Below are 18,324 nucleotides of genomic sequence, written 5' to 3'. Positions count from 1 at the left end.
ATGATTAAATGATGGGTTGATAATTCCTGTTTTAGATTATACAATGATCCTTGGCTTTATTTATGAAAGACTCTACCAAACATTAAAGGGAATCTATCACCAACTTCACCCACACTGACCTGCTGGTACAGGCTTATAGTGTGAGTGACACTGATTTCAAGAGTTTTTACCCATTTCTTTTCTGTGCCCCCATTCCTGAGATAACGAGGTGTGGTGCACTCAGGGCTTTCCCAGGTCGTGTGTAATAAGCTTTTACTAGGGACTATATAGCTTTAGTGTATTGTGTGAATCTGTCACAAACAATTTATTGTATGACACTATAGGCACAAACTGAACACTAAGCTAACTGGCTAGTATATTCACATAATGAACCATATACTCTATTTAGTCACCAGATAACATCATGTATTTGATGACTACAATTATTTGTAACACTGTGGCTGTTGCTGTTCTCTGGACTCTGAAGCATAAAATGCTATTTCCAAAGCATTCACAGTGCTCTTAGCTTGCCTATTTTCCCAACCCTTAAACCCTTTTTTTTTTAATCAACTGGTGCCAGAAAGTTAATAAGATTTGTAAATTACTTCTATTAAAAAATCTTACTCCTTCCAGTACTTATTAGCTGCTGAATACTACAGCTGAAATTCTTTTCTTTTTGAAACACAGAGCTCTCTGCTGACATCATGACCACAGTGCTCTCTGCTGACATCTCTGTCTATTTTAGGAACTGTCCAGAGCAGCATATGTTTTTCTATGGGGATTTTCTCCTACTCTCGACAGTTCCTAAAATGGACAGAGATGTCAGCAGAGAGCACTGTGCTCATGATGTCAGCAGAGAGCTCTGGGTTTCAAACGGAAAAGAATTTCCACTGTAGTATTCTAATAAGTACAGGAAGGATTAAGATTTTTTAATAGAAGTAATTTACAAATCTGTTTAACTTTCTGGCACCAGTTGATTTAAAAAAAAAAAAAAAAAGTTTTTCATTGGAGTACCCGTTTAAAGTAGATACCAGATGCGTAGCTAAAGACTCCTGTCCCTATCACTTACACAGGTACAAGGGTGACAGCATTTCTTCCACTAATATGTGCACATCTCATAAAAACTTTCTGCTATTGATCTCATGAGACATGATTTTTTTTTAACAATTTACTATTTTGTGTACATTGCCATAGTAAAAGCCAAAACATCATTTCAGGCGACAAGCAACCCTTCAAAAGTGTGGGAACTAGCAGGCAAAGCAGGTGAGGTATATTGTCACCAAATAAGGTTGCTTTGGTTCTCACTTTGGGGAACAGCTCAATGGGCAAATTTATCAATCTGTCTAAGACAAAAACTGTGTTTTTCCCACTGCAACAAATTACAGCTGATTGTGGATGTCATATGATTTTATGTAAATACAAAACGCTCCTATTATGCTTTTTAACTTCATTTTACTGATCAGCAGCAAAAGAAATATTAATGAATATTACACAAGAAAAAACTTTAAAACATAGGTATGGTGTAGCCTAACATGCTACCATAATATTAACCAATCATGTAACGGTATCAGATATATGAGTCACAGTTATTATAATTAGTGTTGCTCGCGAATATTTGTTTTTATTTTATTTTATTTATTTTTTTTTTTCACAGTACACATCCCAGTGATCATCCCTCTCTGCTTCCAGCTTGTGTAGTGTAATGAAGGCTCTAATACTACTGTGTGAGACTGGCATGTGAATTTTTGCATATGCGAAAATTTACATATGCTAATTTTCGCATAAGCGAATTTCCGCTTATGCTAATTTTTGTATATGCTAAGTTTCGCATACGCAAATTTTTGCATATGCGAAAATAAAACGCGAATATTACGAATATGCGAATTTAGCGAATATATGACAAATATTCGTCCATATATTCGCGAATGTATACAATGTAGAAATGTCAGCTGGCACTGCTTCCTTCCCGGATACAACCCTCACCTTAATCTTCCTCTGCCCAACATAGTCGTAAAGGCACAGTCACCTGCTGGCGCTTGTGAAACTGGTGGTGCACAGACTGTACAAAGTTCAAGTGTCCATATGTCGCAAAACAGTGAAGCAGAAAAAGACGGCAGCTCACCATAGAATTCAACACAAGCTTCTTTATTGACCAGCGTGTGCAGGTTACAAAACTTGAAGTGCAGGTGCTCTACCCCAAAACCGCACGAACAACGTCCGTTTCGCACTAACTGTGCTTCCTCCGGTTCGTTGTCGTACTATCCCTCCTCCCCTTATATAGTTCCCCCCAATCAAGATTCCAACAGGGTAGGAGTGTCATACAATTGCGACCATCTCAACTACATACCATCCGTTATGACATCATATCAGTGCGCGGTCAGCTGACGCCGTTGCCGTAGATACGGGCAGGACGCGGCCATCTGTATCGGAAGTTGCGGTGTAGAAAACTTCGTCAGCTGGTCCGCTCAAACTTCCTACATATCCACAGCAACCCGGCATCACGTGACTCTCTCCGCACTGTTGGGGAAGAAACAAAGGGGAAGGTAAGTACAACTAAGTGAATTAGTGATTAAAACAAAGTATTAAACAATGATTAAAAACAGTATAAGTTACCTTACAGAAAAATGCTCATGTCTATTTTTTCATTTAAACCACCTGCGCCCATAGCTCCTGTTCTTAAAATCCACCTACTTTCTCGTTGTAAGAGGAGCTTATTTCTGTCTCCACCATTGACGGCATTATCCACTATTTCCAACCCGGAAAATTTCAGGACCGACTGGTCCCCTTTGTGTACTTCCCGCACATGCTGGATAAGTCTGGGACAGCCCACTCCGGTGGAGACAGATCTAAGATGCTCTCTGATGCGGGTATTCAGGTTCCGTATTGTTTTCCCGATGTAAAAAAGTCTGCAATCGCAGACAATTACATATACTACAAACCTAGTTTTACAGGTGATAAAATCGCGTATTGACCAGGATACTCCCCCGAGATTGATGCTCTTATTCTCTGCATTAAAAGGACATAGTTGGCATTGCCTGCATTTAAAATTACCCTGTGGTCTCGATTTTTTCAGCCAGTTGTCAGATTTCTCTCTAAACTGATTCGGGCCCAGCACGTTACCTATGGTCTTATTTTTTCTGTACGAAAAGAGGGGGCGGTTGACAGCGGCATCCCCCAAGTCACAGTCCTCCTCAATGAGATGCCAGTGCCACCCAACAGCCGTTTGCACGGCCTGGTCCATAGGACTGTGCTTAAAGGAGAATACAAATCTGTCAGACGTCCCCTTCCTTTTCTTTTTCCTGGAATATCTGGCTGCTGCATATCCTACCTTACGGGCTTTATTCAGGGCCAGTTGGACAATGTCTCTGGGGTACCCCCTATTAATAAATCTCCTTCCCAGTTCCTCTGACTGCTTCTCAAAGGATTCATCTCTGTTGTTGAGACTCCTAAGCCGGAGGAACTGGCTAAATGGGATAGACTTCTTGATGTGAGGGGGATGGAAGCTTTCATAACGGAGTAACGCATTCACTGCCGTGGGTTTACGAAACCCACTCGTTACAAAACCATCCTCAGAAATTTCTACCCTCACGTCAAGAAAGTCTAATGATGTTTCTTCCCCAACAGTGCGGAGAGAGTCACGTGATGCCGGGTTGCTGTGGATACGTAGGAAGTTTGAGCGGACCAGCTGACGAAGTTTTCTACACCGCAAGTTCCGGTACAGATGGCCGCGTCCTGCCCGTATCTACGACAATGGCGTCAGCTGACCGCGCACTGATATGATGTCATAACGGATGGTATGTAGTTGAGATGGTCGCAATTGTATGACACTCCTACCCTGTTGGAATCTTGATTGGGGGGAACTATATAAGGGGAGGAGGGATAGTACGACAACGAACCAGAGGAAGCACAGTTAGTGCGAAATGGACGTTGTTCGTGCGGTTTTGGGGTAGAGCACCTGCACTTCAAGTTTTGTAACCTGCACACGCTGGTCAATAAAGAAGCTTGCGTTGAATTCTATGGTGAGCTGCCGTCTTTTTCTGCTTCACTGTTTTGCGACATATATTCGCGAATATTCGCGAATTCGAATATGGCCTATGCCGCTCAACACTAATTATAATATCTTCCTTCTTCTTTTGCTGCTCAGCAGTGATAACAAGCTAAGTGTCTTTACTCCACATATAATATACATTATTATTTATATTTCTTTATTTTGATTTCTTTATCTATTAATTATCATCTATTATTCCTATATTTCTTACTGATTTTTCATTATATTTCTTTATTTTCATTTAACATTTATCCCATTTGCATTTATTTTATACCCTAAATATTAATTTTATCTTTATTAATTATAATTATTATTATCTCTTATTGTTATTTCTATTCCTTTTGTCCCATTTTGTTCTGCTCTTCCTGCTTTTACATTGGCAACTGTATTCCGTCTCTGATATATTATATATTGTTTTAAATAATTAAAATTTTCTCTCTCTTTTATACTAACTTACCTTTCTGACATCTCCGATCGCTATCCCGAACATCCTTCTTTGGTATTTCTTCCCCTGCGCTCCGCATTTGCTTCTTCTTTTCTTCTGCGTCATCGCCGCCATCTTCTCTCTGCTCCTGTGTTCTCGCGAGACTTCGGCAGAGTAGTCATTACCTGCCGTTGGGTGGGAATCCTGTCAGTCAGGTTCCCTCGGCGACGCAACAGCTCTCTCTCTGTATTGCATAGTATATTAGAACTGATTGGTTACTCATTAGTAACCTTTATAATAATTTTCCAACCTCTCTCCTCTATTGTACTACCACCTAGTGGTTGAATTACTAACTGCTTTTTTAAAAGCATAAGTTTTTCTATATATTTTACCTCAGAATTATGAGTACAGCACTATCTCCACTACTATCATTTATTATAACTACATCAAATAAATATAAAATTATTCTTCATGGACATTACAGAAGAATCCAGAAATGTCCCTAGGGATATTCGTTCACAATCCGTCTCTGAGGTAGTTCATAATGAACACCTCCAAAATTTAATAGATAACTCTGTGGCCCGCTCTGTAAACACTGCGGTGCAATCCGCAGTACAATCTGCGGTTATTATATTACAAGATAATATCCAGAAATCCATTTCTACAGCATTATCTCATCCCTCTGTCAGTAATCCTAAAACACCTTCTGATCACTATTTTTCACCTGAGACATCTGTTTCAAAATTAGCTACAGGATTTAACATCCCTAAAAAAGCTAAATCCAAAAAACGCCACACTAATGACGGCGACATTTCACCTTTTAATAAATCTAAAAAGAGTCGCCATGAAAAATCTAAGGACAGATCTATGTCAGATCACCATGACCGTGCATCACAGTCACAAAATTTACCCTCTGCCCTAGAGGACGTACAGGTTAAAAGGGTTCAAAAAACCGTCAGACGATCTAAACCTGACTCTTATGTAGAACCAGAGTCTAATTCATCTTCAGATTCTCAGGATGAGGAAATATTGGATTCCTTTGAATATATGTCTCAGGAAAGTGGCGAATTAGTAGATGACCCTGAAAATCAGGAGGACGACCCTTCGGAGGAAATAGACCCTTCCTCTTTTGATCCCTCCCTTATCCTTCATCCCAGGTCGGGAGAATGGTTACCAAAGCCCCTTGTTGCAAAACTTTTATCCCAGAGGATTAATAAATCTATGGACAGAAGAACACGTAATAAACTGAAGGCAGAGTGTCCTTGTCCTACCCTTCCCCACAGTTCTTCAGTTAACCCTGAACTGGACCCAGTTCTTACTAAATTTTTGACAAAATCGGGAAAAAATCCCAAGAAGGGCATAGACAGGAGTTTTCGTGCATGCCAGGACAAACTCCTTGATATTCTAGGCCCCTTGTCCAAAATTTTGGACATGGTTGAGGAATCTTCCTCCTCCAATAAACCAGTGGACACTGAGATCTTAAGAGGGTGGGCACAACGCATTGCGTGCTTTTTGGGCAATGCAAATACTGCCCTTACCACTGAACGCAAACGTTCAGTTCTTATGCGTATTGACCCCCAGTTGACAAACTTAGCATCCAACGAACCATCAAAACCCACTGATGGGATGCTTTTTGGGGAAGATTTTATCCACCAAATGGGTAAATATGTGGGATCATTTTCATCAATCACCAAATCACAGGCTTCCTTAAAGAAAGTTTTTCCAAATCGAGTTTTCAACAGGGCCGGAAAGGGTAGGAGCCGCTTTTCCGGCCGCTACCTACCCTCTAGACAACAATCAAGAGGCTCCCTCCCAACATATCAACAATACCAACCTTATACTCCACCGCAGAATCCATTCTTCCCCTACTGTGCTAGACCCTGGTGTCCCAGAGGACAACGTGGAGTTCAACGCGCTAAACCAGCTACAGGTAAGTCCTCCATTTTCTCTTGCCAATCTTCCATTAGGCGGAAGACTAATACATTTTTTAACACAATGGAGTATGATTACGTCAGACTCTTGGATTCTAAATACCGTTTCAGGCTTCCTTATAGAGTTTGTTTCCCCTCCCATTCAGTCCACTCTACCTCACCCTATCCGTTTTTCTACAACAGATCAAGAATTGATCAATCTAGAGGTGAAAGATCTTATATTAAAGCGATCATTCCTGTACTTCTCAATTCTCAAGGTTTTCTCAGCAACCTTTTCCTCGTACAGAAAAAAGACGGAGGTCACAGACCCGTAATAAATCTAAGACTACTCAACAATTTTGTTGTGTACAGACATTTCAAGATGGAAGGTATCCATCTACTGAGAGACATATTACTAAAAGACGACTGGTTAGTAAAGATAGATTTAAAAGATGCATATCTGACAATCCCAGTTCATCCATCTTCCCAAATCTTTCTTCAATTTCTATGGAACAACCAAAAATGGCAGTTCACCTGCCTTCCATTCGGCCTATCATCGGCCCCTTGGTGCTTCACGAAACTTCTGAAACCAATTGTCTCTTTACTCAGAAGTCGAGGTGTAAGACTAATTATTTATCTAGACGACATTCTTCTAATGGCTCAATCCAAATCTCTTCTACTCATTCACAGAGATTGGACTCTCTCTCTTCTATCCAATCTGGGTTTTCTGATCAACTTCAAAAAATCCATTCTTCAACCATCTCAAGAGATGGAATTTCTGGGTTTTCTAATCAATACCCAATCAACTACTCTGAGTCTTCCTCCAAAGAAACTCAAAATTATAAGGAAGGAAATTTGCCAAATCCTTTGCAAAGATCTTATTTCTCTCCGAACTATAGCTCGGATTGTAGGTCTCCTCTCAGCATCCATTCAAGCTGTATTTCCAGCCCCTCTTCATTATCGAGCCCTTCAACGTCTAAAGATCAGACATTTAAGAGAAGGCCTGGGTTACTCAGACGAAGTTCGTCTTTCTTCAGACGCCAAAGAAGAACTTCTTTGGTGGCTCTCCCATATTCAAATTTGGAACGGAAAAACCATCTTCCATCCGAATCCAGATATCATCATAGAATCGGACGCAAGTCTCTCGGGATGGGGGGCCCATTGCGATTCCCTATCTACTGGTGGGAAATGGTCTCCTTCCGAATCCCAGCTTCTTATCAATTGCTTAGAGCTTTTAGCTGGGTCCTTCGCTCTAAAGAGTTTTGTAAAGAATTCCTCACATTGTTGTGTTTTGCTTCGCATGGACAATATATCCGCAGTCCAATATATAAATCATCTGGGTGGAACACATTCCAAAGCCCTTGCGGACATTGCCAAAGATTTTTGGCATTTTTGTCTAGACAGACACATTACACTCAAAGCGGAATACCTTCCCGACATCTCCAATTCAATCGCGGACTGGAATTCTCGCTTCCTAACAGATTTCAGCGATTGGAGGCTCCTTTCACCCATTTTTTTCAAACAATCAATCAATTATGGGGCCCTCTTCATCTAGACATGTTCGCTTCTCGACTGAACTGTCAGATCCCTAAATTTTTCAGTTGGAGACCAGACCCAGATGCTTTAGGCATAGATGTCTTCCTCCAACATTGGCCTCAGGAAACACTTTATGCATTTCCACCTTTCAATCTAATCCCTCGGGTTCTTCTTCAAACATTGATTCGGAAATCTACCATAGTTTTAATTGTTCCTTGGTGGTCGACTCAATCGTGGTTTGCCCAACTACTTCAACTTCTCATGGATTATCCACGTGTACTTCCATCTGTTCCAGATCTCCTCCAGGATCCTCTTGGCAATTATTATCCATTAATGCTATCGAACCAACTAACTAACCCTGTTGGCTTGTCTAATATCAGGTATCCCAGAACATCATCTCCACTTTCTCTCACAACTAGAGAACTTCTCTTCGACGCTTGGGCTCCAGGTACCAGATCTGCTTACAGATCAGCCTGGAAAATTTGGCTTCATTGGTGCTCTCAACGGGACTTGGATCCCTTACAAACCTCTCTTAATAACATCTTAAATTTTCTTTCAGATTCCTTTGATGCTGGTAGAGCTTATAGAACTATCAATCTTTACCGCTCCGCCATTTCGGCTAGACATTCCCTTGTCGATTCTGTCCCTTTTGGCCGCCATCCTCTTGTATGCAAACTCTTAAAAGGCATACGCTTTAGACGCCTTTGCCCAAATACAGTTCTACTTGGGATGTGAACATTCTTTTGAATCTTTTTCTTTCATGGGAGGATAACGATTCTCTCTCTCTAAAACTTCTTTCCTTTAAACTTATGATTCTATTATGTCTCATTTCAATCAAACGCATATCTGATGTCAGAGCCCTTGACATTTCTAGAAGACAATACTCTCCGGAAGGAGTTGTATTCACTGTCTATCGCCGTACAAAAACTAATTTACATTCGGTATTCTACCCTTCTTTTCCTCATCAACAAAAATTATGTGTAGTTCGTTGTTTACGCTCCTATGAATCCAGGACTGAATCCTTACATTCTCTTTCTTCCTCCCAATTACTCATTTCTTTCTGTAAACCCCATAAGCTGGTTTCTTCCAGTACCCTTGCTCGTTGGGTAAAATCGACTATGACTATGGCCGACATTGATACCTCCATGTATGGTGCTCACTCCACTAGAAGTGCAGTTTCTACAAAATTATTTCAATCAGGCGCTTCCCTGTCTGGCTGCAAATTGGTCTTCCGATTCAACATTTAAAACGTTTTATTTTAGACCAGATTCACATGTTTCTATGGTTCTTTTGTAATCTGTATTGTTTAATAATCCTATTTCCTTTAGCTTTAAACTAGCATAATCGGAGCGTTTTGTATTTACATAAAATTGAAGATTTTCCTATCCTTGGTGAAGGAAAATATAGATTTTATTAAAGACAAAACGCGAGTATTATCCCTCCCTATGAACCCATCCCTTTGATTTTCTTATTATTTTTGTCTTCACAGCCACTTAAGAAGACTTGCTTCAGAATAAATTTTGTTCTTCGTTGGAATTTCTCTTATTATTAATTCAATCTCTTCAACTATGGAAGACGACCTTCTTCTAGATTCCTACATCTTCTATGAATACCAAGTTTCTACTACTATCATCTAGTTCCAGTTTTACTTCCAAGTTTATACATCCATATATAAACTGTTTTACCTTCGCTCAAAAGAAGAAGGAAGATATTATAATAACTGTCACTCATATATCTGATACCGTTACATGATTGGTTAATATTATGGTAGCATGTTAGGCTACACCATACCTATGTTTTAAAGTTTTTTCTTGTGTAATATTCATTAATATTTATTTTGCTGCTGATCAGTAAAATGAAGTTAAAAAGCATAACACTTGTGTTTTGTCTTTAAAAAAATCTATATTTTCCTTCACCAAGGATAGGAAAATCTTCAATTTTGGGCTCATGCAAACAGACATATGATGGTTCTGTATAAAGCTGAAATAAGGCTATTCTTTTGAATCTGTTTAGGTGGTACTATCGTTGTAAACTTCAAATCTGTAAATCTTCAAATTAATTCAAACCTCATTTTAGGCCCCTGAGTTAATCATGATCCCATTTTAGACCCTGAAATAATTCAGACCCCAGATCAGACCCTAAATAAATTGCGACCCCCAGGCCTTTAAACCACACCACTAAAGGAATAAAGACACCAGCCCAGACTCCTAAATAAATTTAGACCTCACTCTAGACCCCTAAATAATTTTAAGGGTTATTCCGTTGCCCCAGCGTTCAGAACATTTTGTTCCCAACACTTGGAGCGGGTGGCGGGGGGCCGTGACATCACGGCCACGCCCTTAGTGGCATCATGCCATGCCCCTCAATGCAAGTCTATGGGAGGGGGCGTGGCTGCCACCATGCCCCCTCCCATAAACTTGCATTGCATTGAGGGGGCGTGGTGTGACATAAAGAGGGGCGTGGTCATGATTTCACGACCCCCACCGCCCACACCCGGTGTTCTAAATGAACGCCGGGTGCTGCACAGAAATCGCGGGGGTCCCAGCTGCTGGACCCCCTTGATCAGACATCTTATCCCCTATCCTTTGGATAGTGGATAAGATGTCTAGGGGCGGAGTACCCCTTTAAGCCTTTAAACCAGCTACTGAATAACTTCAGACCCCAGATCCTCAGACCACAAATTAATTCAAATCAAGTTAGACCAGACCTCAAAATCTATTTAGTTTCCAATAAATGTCAGCACACAACAAAGAATTGCAGGTGAAATTCGATGAGTTTTATTAGTCTCATGTAATTTTGTTACATCATATATTGGTAGAATGAATGAACATGAAGTAATTTAATGACAGAATTTTAAAGTTTTTCCAATGTTTTAACCACATGAATGCTGCATTGTCTTCCTTACTATCTTGATCACTTTCAAATCTAGTGCTTTAGTCATGACCCATGACTAAATGTAACTAATGCATTTCACTGACTTTTATCTGCAATTGTTTTGGGATTTATTGAAAACTTTTGATGGACTGAGCACCATATTCTTTGTGTAACAGTGTGCAGTATGCAATATCTATACAGTTCTCAGAGCAGACACCTACATTTACGTAGTCTGCAGACAAGCTTACAGAGGGGGTGGCTGGGTATATAAATTCCCAGTGTCTGTCCTTCTCTGCTTTTGGATAATAACAGTTTCAGGCCACTGCCGATTCTCTGAATAGCTGTTTTCTCTTAAATGGAGGTACTCATTATGATTCAAAGTGCAGAAGATCTACTCTTCCTTAAGTTCATATACTTTCTTATTCCATACATTCTTTTTTTCATTGCTGTTCTCCAAGAAAATCAGCTCAGTACTAAAAGACTCTGCAGCCGCAAAGGTCACAGAAATTAACAAATGATACACATGGTGGTACCATTTAAATGCTTTTTCTTAAAGCTCAATTTCTAAAAACAATAAGACATATTGATTCTTAACATCTGCTTGTTCCCATTTTGAAATATTATGAAAAGCCTAGCAGACTTATGTCTGCCATACACTATAGATTGATATCAGCCAAACAACAACCAGCCCAGGTGCACCCATTAATACACTGCTCAAAAAACTAAAGGGGACACTAAGATAACACATCCTAGATCTGAATGAATGAACTAATCGTATGAAATACTTTCATCTTTACATGTGCTGACAACCAAATCACACACAAATTATCAATGGAAATCAAAATGTATCAACCCATTGAGGTCTGGATATAGAGTCACACTCAAAGTGGAAAACCACACTACAGGCTGATCCAACTTTGATGTAATATCCTTAAAACAAGTAAAAATGAGGCTCGGTAGTGTGTGTGGCCTCCACATGTCCATATGACCTCCCTACAATGCTTGGGCATGCTCCTGATGAGGTGGTGGATGGTCTCCTGAGGGATGTCCTCCCAGACCTGGACTAAAGCATCTGCCAATTCCTGGACAGTCTGTGGTGCAACGTGGGTTGGTGGATGGAGTGAGACATGATGTCCCAGGAGTGCTCAATCGGATTCAGGTCTGGGGGACAGGCGGGCCAGTCCATAGCAGCATTGCCTTCCTCTTGCAGGAGCTGCTGACACACTCCAGCCACATCAGGTCTAACATTGTCTTTCATTAGGAGAAAGCCAGAGCCAACCGCACCAGCATATGGTCTCACAAGGGGTCTGAGGATCTCATCTCTGTACCTAAAGGCAGTCAAGCTACCTCTGGCAAGCACATGGAGGGCTGTGCGGCCTCCCAAAGAAATGCTGCCCCACACCATTACTGACCCACCGCCAAACCGGTCATGCTGGAGGATGTTGCAGGCAGCAGAACGTTCTCCACGGCGTCTCCAGACTCTGTCACGTCTGTCACATGTGCTCAGTGTGAACCTACTTCCATCTGTGAAGAGCACAGGGCACCAGTGGCGAATTTGCCAATCTTGGTGTTCTTTAGCAAATGCCAAAACGTCCTACACGGTGTTTGGCTGTAAGCACAACCCCCACCTGTGGACATTGGGCTCTCATACCACCCTCATGGAGTCTGTTGTTTCTGACCGTTTGAGTGGACACATGCACATTTGTAGCCTGCTGAAGGTCATTTTGTAGGGCTCTGGCAGTGCTCTTCCTGCTCTTCCTTGCACAAAGGCGGAGGTAGCGGTCCAGCTGCTGGGTTGTTGCCTCCTATGGCCTCCTCCATGTCTCCTGATGTACTGGCCTGTCTCCTGGTAGCGCCTCCATGCTCTGGGAACTATGCTGACAGACGCAGCAAACCTTCTTTCCACAGCTCGCATTGATGTGTGTTACGCCGAGCGCTCCGGGTCCCCGCTCCTCCCCGGAGCGCTCGCTTCACTCTCCCCGCGGCAGCGCTCCGGTCACGTCCTCTGACCCGGGGCGCTGCGATTCCGCTGCCAGCCGGGATGCGATTCGCGATGCGGGTAGCGCCCGCTCGCGATGCGCACCCCGGCTCCCCTACCTGACTCGCTCTCCGTCTGTTCTGTCCCGGCGCGCGCGGCCCCGCTCCCTAGGGCGCGCGCGCGCCGGGTCTCTGCGATTTAAAGGGCCACTGCGCCGCTGATTGGCGCAGTGGTTCCAATTAGTGTGTTTCACCTGTGCACTTCCCTATATCACCTCACTTCCCCTGCACTCCCTTGCCGGATCTTGTTGCCTTAGTGCCAGTGAAAGCGTTCCTTGTGTGTTCCTTGCCTGTGTTTCCAGACCTTCTGCCGTTGCCCCTGACTACGATCCTTGCTGCCTGCCCCGACCTTCTGCTACGTCCGACCTTGCTTTTGCCTACTCCCTTGTACCGCGCCTATCTTCAGCAGCCAGAGAGGTGAGCCGTTGCTAGTGGATACGACCTGGTCACTACCGCCGCAGCAAGACCATCCCGCTTTGCGGCGGGCTCTGGTGAAAACCAGTAGTGGCTTAGAACCGGTCCACTAGCACGGTCCACGCCAATCCCTCTCTGGCACAGAGGATCCACTACCTGCCAGCCGGCATCGTGACAGTAGATCCGGCCATGGATCCCGCTGAAGTTCCTCTGCCAGTTGTCGCTGATCTCACCACGGTGGTCGCCCAGCAGTCACAACAGATAGCGCAACAAGGCCAACAGCTGTCTCAACTGACCGTTATGCTACAACAGTTACTACCACAGCTTCAGCAGTCATCTCCTTCGCCAGCTCCTGCACCTCCTCCGCAGCGAGTGGCCGCTCCTGGGATACGCTTATCCTTGCCGGATAAATTTGATGGGGACTCTAAGTTTTGCCGTGGCTTTCTTTCCCAATGTTCCCTGCATCTGGAGATGATGTCGGACCTGTTTCCCACTGAAAGGTCTAAGGTGGCTTTCGTAGTCAGCCTTCTGTCCGGAAAAGCCCTGTCATGGGCCACACCGCTCTGGGACCGCAATGACCCCGTCACTGCCTCTGTACACTCCTTCTTCTCGGAAATCCGAAGTGTCTTTGAGGAACCTGCCCGAGCCTCTTCTGCTGAGACTGCCCTGTTGAACCTGGTCCAGGGTAATTCTTCCGTTGGCGAGTATGCCGTACAATTCCGTACTCTTGCTTCAGAATTGTCCTGGAATAATGAGGCCCTCTGCGCGACCTTCAAAAAAGGCCTATCCAGCAACATTAAAGATGTTCTGGCCGCACGAGAAATTCCTGCTAATCTACATGAACTTATTCACCTAGCCACTCGCATTGACATGCGTTTTTCCGAAAGGCGTCAGGAACTCCGCCAAGATATGGACTCTGTTCGCACGAGGCGTTTCTTCTCCTCGGCTCCTCTCTCCTCTGGTCCCCTGCAATCTGTTCCTGTGCCTCCCGCCGTGGAGGCTATGCAGGTCGACCGGTCTCGCCTGACACCTCAAGAGAGGACACGACGCCGTATGGAGAACCTCTGCCTGTACTGTGCTAGTACCGAACACTTCCTGAGAGATTGTCCTATCCGTCCTCCCCGCCTGGAAAGACGTACGCTGACTCCGCACAAAAGTGAGACAGTCCTTGATGTCTACTCTGCTTCTCCACGTCTTACTGTGCCTGTGCGGATGTCTGCCTCTGCCTTCTCCTTCTCTACAGTGGCCTTCTTGGACTCTGGATCTGCAGGAAATTTTATTTTGGCCTCTCTCGTCAACAGGTTCAACATCCCGGTGACCAGTCTCGCCAGACCCCTCTACATCAATTGTGTAAATAATGAAAGATTGGACTGTTCCATACGTTTCCGCACGGAGCCCCTTCTTATGAGCATCGGATCTCATCATGAGAGGATTGAACTTTTGGTCCTCCCCAATTGCACCTCGGAAATTCTCCTTGGACTTCCCTGGCTTCAACTTCATTCCCCTACCCTGGATTGGTCCACTGGGGAGATCAAGAGTTGGGGGTCCTCTTGTTCCAAGAACTGTCTAAAACCGGTTCCCAGTAACCCTTGCCGTAACTCTGTGGTTCCTCCAGTAACCGGTCTCCCTAAGGCCTATATGGACTTCGCGGATGTTTTCTGCAAAAAACAAGCTGAGACTCTACCTCCTCACAGGCCTTATGATTGCCCTATCGACCTCCTCCCGGGCACTACTCCACCCCGGGGCAGAATTTATCCTCTCTCTGCCCCAGAGACTCTTGCCATGTCCGAATACGTCCAGGAGAATCTAAAAAAGGGCTTTATCCGTAAATCCTCCTCTCCTGCCGGAGCCGGATTTTTCTTTGTGTCCAAAAAAGATGGCTCCCTACGTCCTTGCATTGACTACCGCGGTCTTAATAAAATCACGGTTAAGAACCGCTACCCCTTACCCCTCATCTCTGAACTCTTTGATCGCCTCCAAGGTGCCCACATCTTCACTAAATTGGACTTAAGAGGCGCCTATAACCTCATCCGCATCAGAGAGGGGGACGAGTGGAAAACGGCATTTAACACCAGAGATGGACACTTTGAGTATCTGGTCATGCCCTTTGGACTGTGCAACGCCCCTGCCGTCTTCCAAGACTTTGTCAATGAAATTTTTCGTGATCTGTTATACTCCTGTGTTGTTGTATATCTGGACGATATCCTAATTTTTTCTGCCAATCTAGAAGAACACCGCCAGCATGTCCGTATGGTTCTTCAGAGACTTCGTGACAACCAACTCTATGCCAAAATTGAGAAATGTCTGTTTGAATGCCAATCTCTTCCTTTTCTAGGATATTTGGTCTCTGGCCAGGGACTACAGATGGATCCAGACAAACTCTCTGCCGTCTTAGATTGGCCACGCCCCTCCGGACTCCGTGCTATCCAACGCTTTTTGGGGTTCGCCAATTATTACAGGCAATTTATTCCACATTTTTCTACCATTGTGGCTCCTATCGTGGCTTTAACCAAAAAAAATGCTGATCCCAAGTCCTGGCCTCCTCAAGCAGAAGACGCCTTTAAACGACTCAAGTCTGCCTTTTCTTCGGCTCCCGTCCTCTCCAGACCTGACCCTTCCAAACCCTTCCTATTGGAGGTTGATGCCTCCTCAGTGGGAGCTGGAGCTGTTCTTCTACAAAAAAATTCTTCCGGGCATGCTGTCACTTGTGTTTTTTTCTCTAGGACCTTCTCTCCAGCGGAGAGGAACTACTCCATCGGGGATCGAGAGCTTCTAGCCATTAAATTAGCACTTGAGGAATGGAGGCATCTGCTGGAGGGATCAAGTTCTCCTGTTATTATCTACACCGACCACAAGAACCTCTCCTACCTCCAGTCTGCCCAACGGCTGAATCCTCGCCAGGCCCGGTGGTCTCTGTTCTTTGCCCGATTTAATTTTGAGATTCACTTTCGTCCTGCCGATAAGAACATTAGGGCCGATGCTCTCTCTCGTTCCTCGGATGCCTCAGAAGTTGAACTCTCTCCGCAACACATCATTCCACCTGACTGCCTGATCTCCACTTCTCCTGCCTCCATCAGGCAGACTCCTCCAGGAAAGACCTTTGTTTCTCCTCGCCAACGCCTCGGAATCCTCAAATGGGGTCACTCCTCCCATCTCGCAGGTCATGCGGGTATCAAGAAATCTGTGCAACTCATCTCCCGCTTCTATTGGTGGCCGACTCTGGAGACGGATGTTGTGGACTTTGTGCGAGCCTGCACTATCTGTGCCCGGGATAAGACTCCTCGCCAGAAGCCCGCTGGTTTTCTTCATCCTCTGCCTGTCCCCGAACAGCCTTGGTCTCTGATTGGTATGGATTTTATTACTGATTTACCCCCTTCCCGTGGCAACACTGTTATTTGGGTGGTCGTTGATCGATTCTCCAAAATGGCACATTTCATCCCTCTTCCTGGTCTTCCTTCTGCGCCTCAGTTGGCTAAACAATTTTTTGTACACATTTTTCGTCTTCACGGGTTGCCTACGCAGATTGTCTCGGATAGAGGCGTCCAATTCGTGTCTAAATTCTGGAGGGCTCTCTGTAAACAACTCAAGATTAAATTAAATTTTTCTTCTGCATATCATCCCCAGTCCAATGGACAAGTAGAAAGGATTAACCAGATCTTGGGTGATTATTTGCGACATTTTGTTTCCTCCCGCCAGGATGACTGGGCAGATCTCCTCCCATGGGCCGAATTCTCGTATAACTTCAGGGTCTCTGAGTCTTCCTCCAAATCCCCATTTTTCGTGGTGTACGGCCGTCACCCTCTTCCCCCCCTCCCTACTCCCTTGCCCTCTGGTCTGCCCGCTGTGGATGAAATTTCTCGTGACCTTTCCATCATATGGAGAGAGACCCAAAATTCTCTCTTACAGGCTTCATCACGCATGAAGAAGTTCGCGGATAAGAAAAGAAGAGCTCCCCCCGTTTTTTCCCCTGGAGACAAGGTATGGCTCTCCGCTAAATATGTCCGCTTCCGTGTCCCTAGCTACAAGTTGGGACCACGCTATCTTGGTCCTTTCAAAATTTTGTGTCAAATTAATCCTGTCTCTTATAAACTTCTTCTTCCTCCCTCTCTTCGTATCCCTAATGCCTTTCACGTCTCTCTTCTCAAACCACTCATCCTCAACCGTTTTTCTCCCAAATCTGTTCCTCCCACTCCTGTTTCCGGCTCCTCGGACATCTTCTCGGTCAAAGAAATTTTAGCTGCCAAAAAGGTCAGAGGGAAAAATTTTTTTTTAGTGGACTGGGAGGGTTGTGGTCCTGAAGAGAGATCCTGGGAACCTGAGGACAACATCCTAGACAAAAGTCTGCTCCTCAGGTTCTCAGGCTCTAAGAAGAGGGGGAGACCCAAGGGGGGGGGTACTGTTACGCCGAGCGCTCCGGGTCCCCGCTCCTCCCCGGAGCACTCGCTTCACTCTCCCCGCGGCAGCGCTCCGGTCACGTCCTCTGACCCGGGGCGCTGCGATTCCGCTGCCAGCCGGGATGCGATTCGCGATGCGGGTAGCGCCCGCTCGCGATGCGCACCCCGGCTCCCCTACCTGACTCGCTCTCCGTCTGTTCTGTCCCGGCGCGCGCGGCCCCGCTCCCTAGGGCGCGCGCGCGCCGGGTCTCTGCGATTTAAAGGGCCACTGCGCCGCTGATTGGCGCAGTGGTTCCAATTAGTGTGTTTCACCTGTGCACTTCCCTATATCACCTCACTTCCCCTGCACTCCCTTGCCGGATCTTGTTGCCTTAGTGCCAGTGAAAGCGTTCCTTGTGTGTTCCTTGCCTGTGTTTCCAGACCTTCTGCCGTTGCCCCTGACTACGATCCTTGCTGCCTGCCCCGACCTTCTGCTACGTCCGACCTTGCTTTTGCCTACTCCCTTGTACCGCGCCTATCTTCAGCAGCCAGAGAGGTGAGCCGTTGCTAGTGGATACGACCTGGTCACTACCGCCGCAGCAAGACCATCCCGCTTTGCGGCGGGCTCTGGTGAAAACCAGTAGTGGCTTAGAACCGGTCCACTAGCACGGTCCACGCCAATCCCTCTCTGGCACAGAGGATCCACTACCTGCCAGCCGGCATCGTGAC

General features: G+C 44.9%; 1 long non-coding RNA gene across 1 annotated transcript in view; it reads left to right on the top strand.

Annotated features, from left to right (window-relative positions):
• Nucleotides 1–9,678, top strand: part of LOC130307798 (uncharacterized) — a 32,410-nt gene extending 22,732 nt beyond the window's left edge. The window contains exons 2-3 of the long non-coding RNA XR_008856962.1: nt 1,174–1,242; nt 9,387–9,678. This is a non-coding gene — a long non-coding RNA (uncharacterized LOC130307798). The remainder of the gene's footprint in view (nt 1–1,173; nt 1,243–9,386) is intronic.
• Nucleotides 9,679–18,324: the final 8,646 nt, after the last annotated feature.

Source organism: Hyla sarda, chromosome 1 (assembly GCF_029499605.1).
Source record: "Hyla sarda isolate aHylSar1 chromosome 1, aHylSar1.hap1, whole genome shotgun sequence".
Lineage (NCBI taxonomy): Eukaryota > Metazoa > Chordata > Amphibia > Anura > Hylidae > Hyla > Hyla sarda.
Note: the sequence above shows the minus strand (reverse complement) of the source record. Positions and strands in the feature narration are given on the sequence as shown.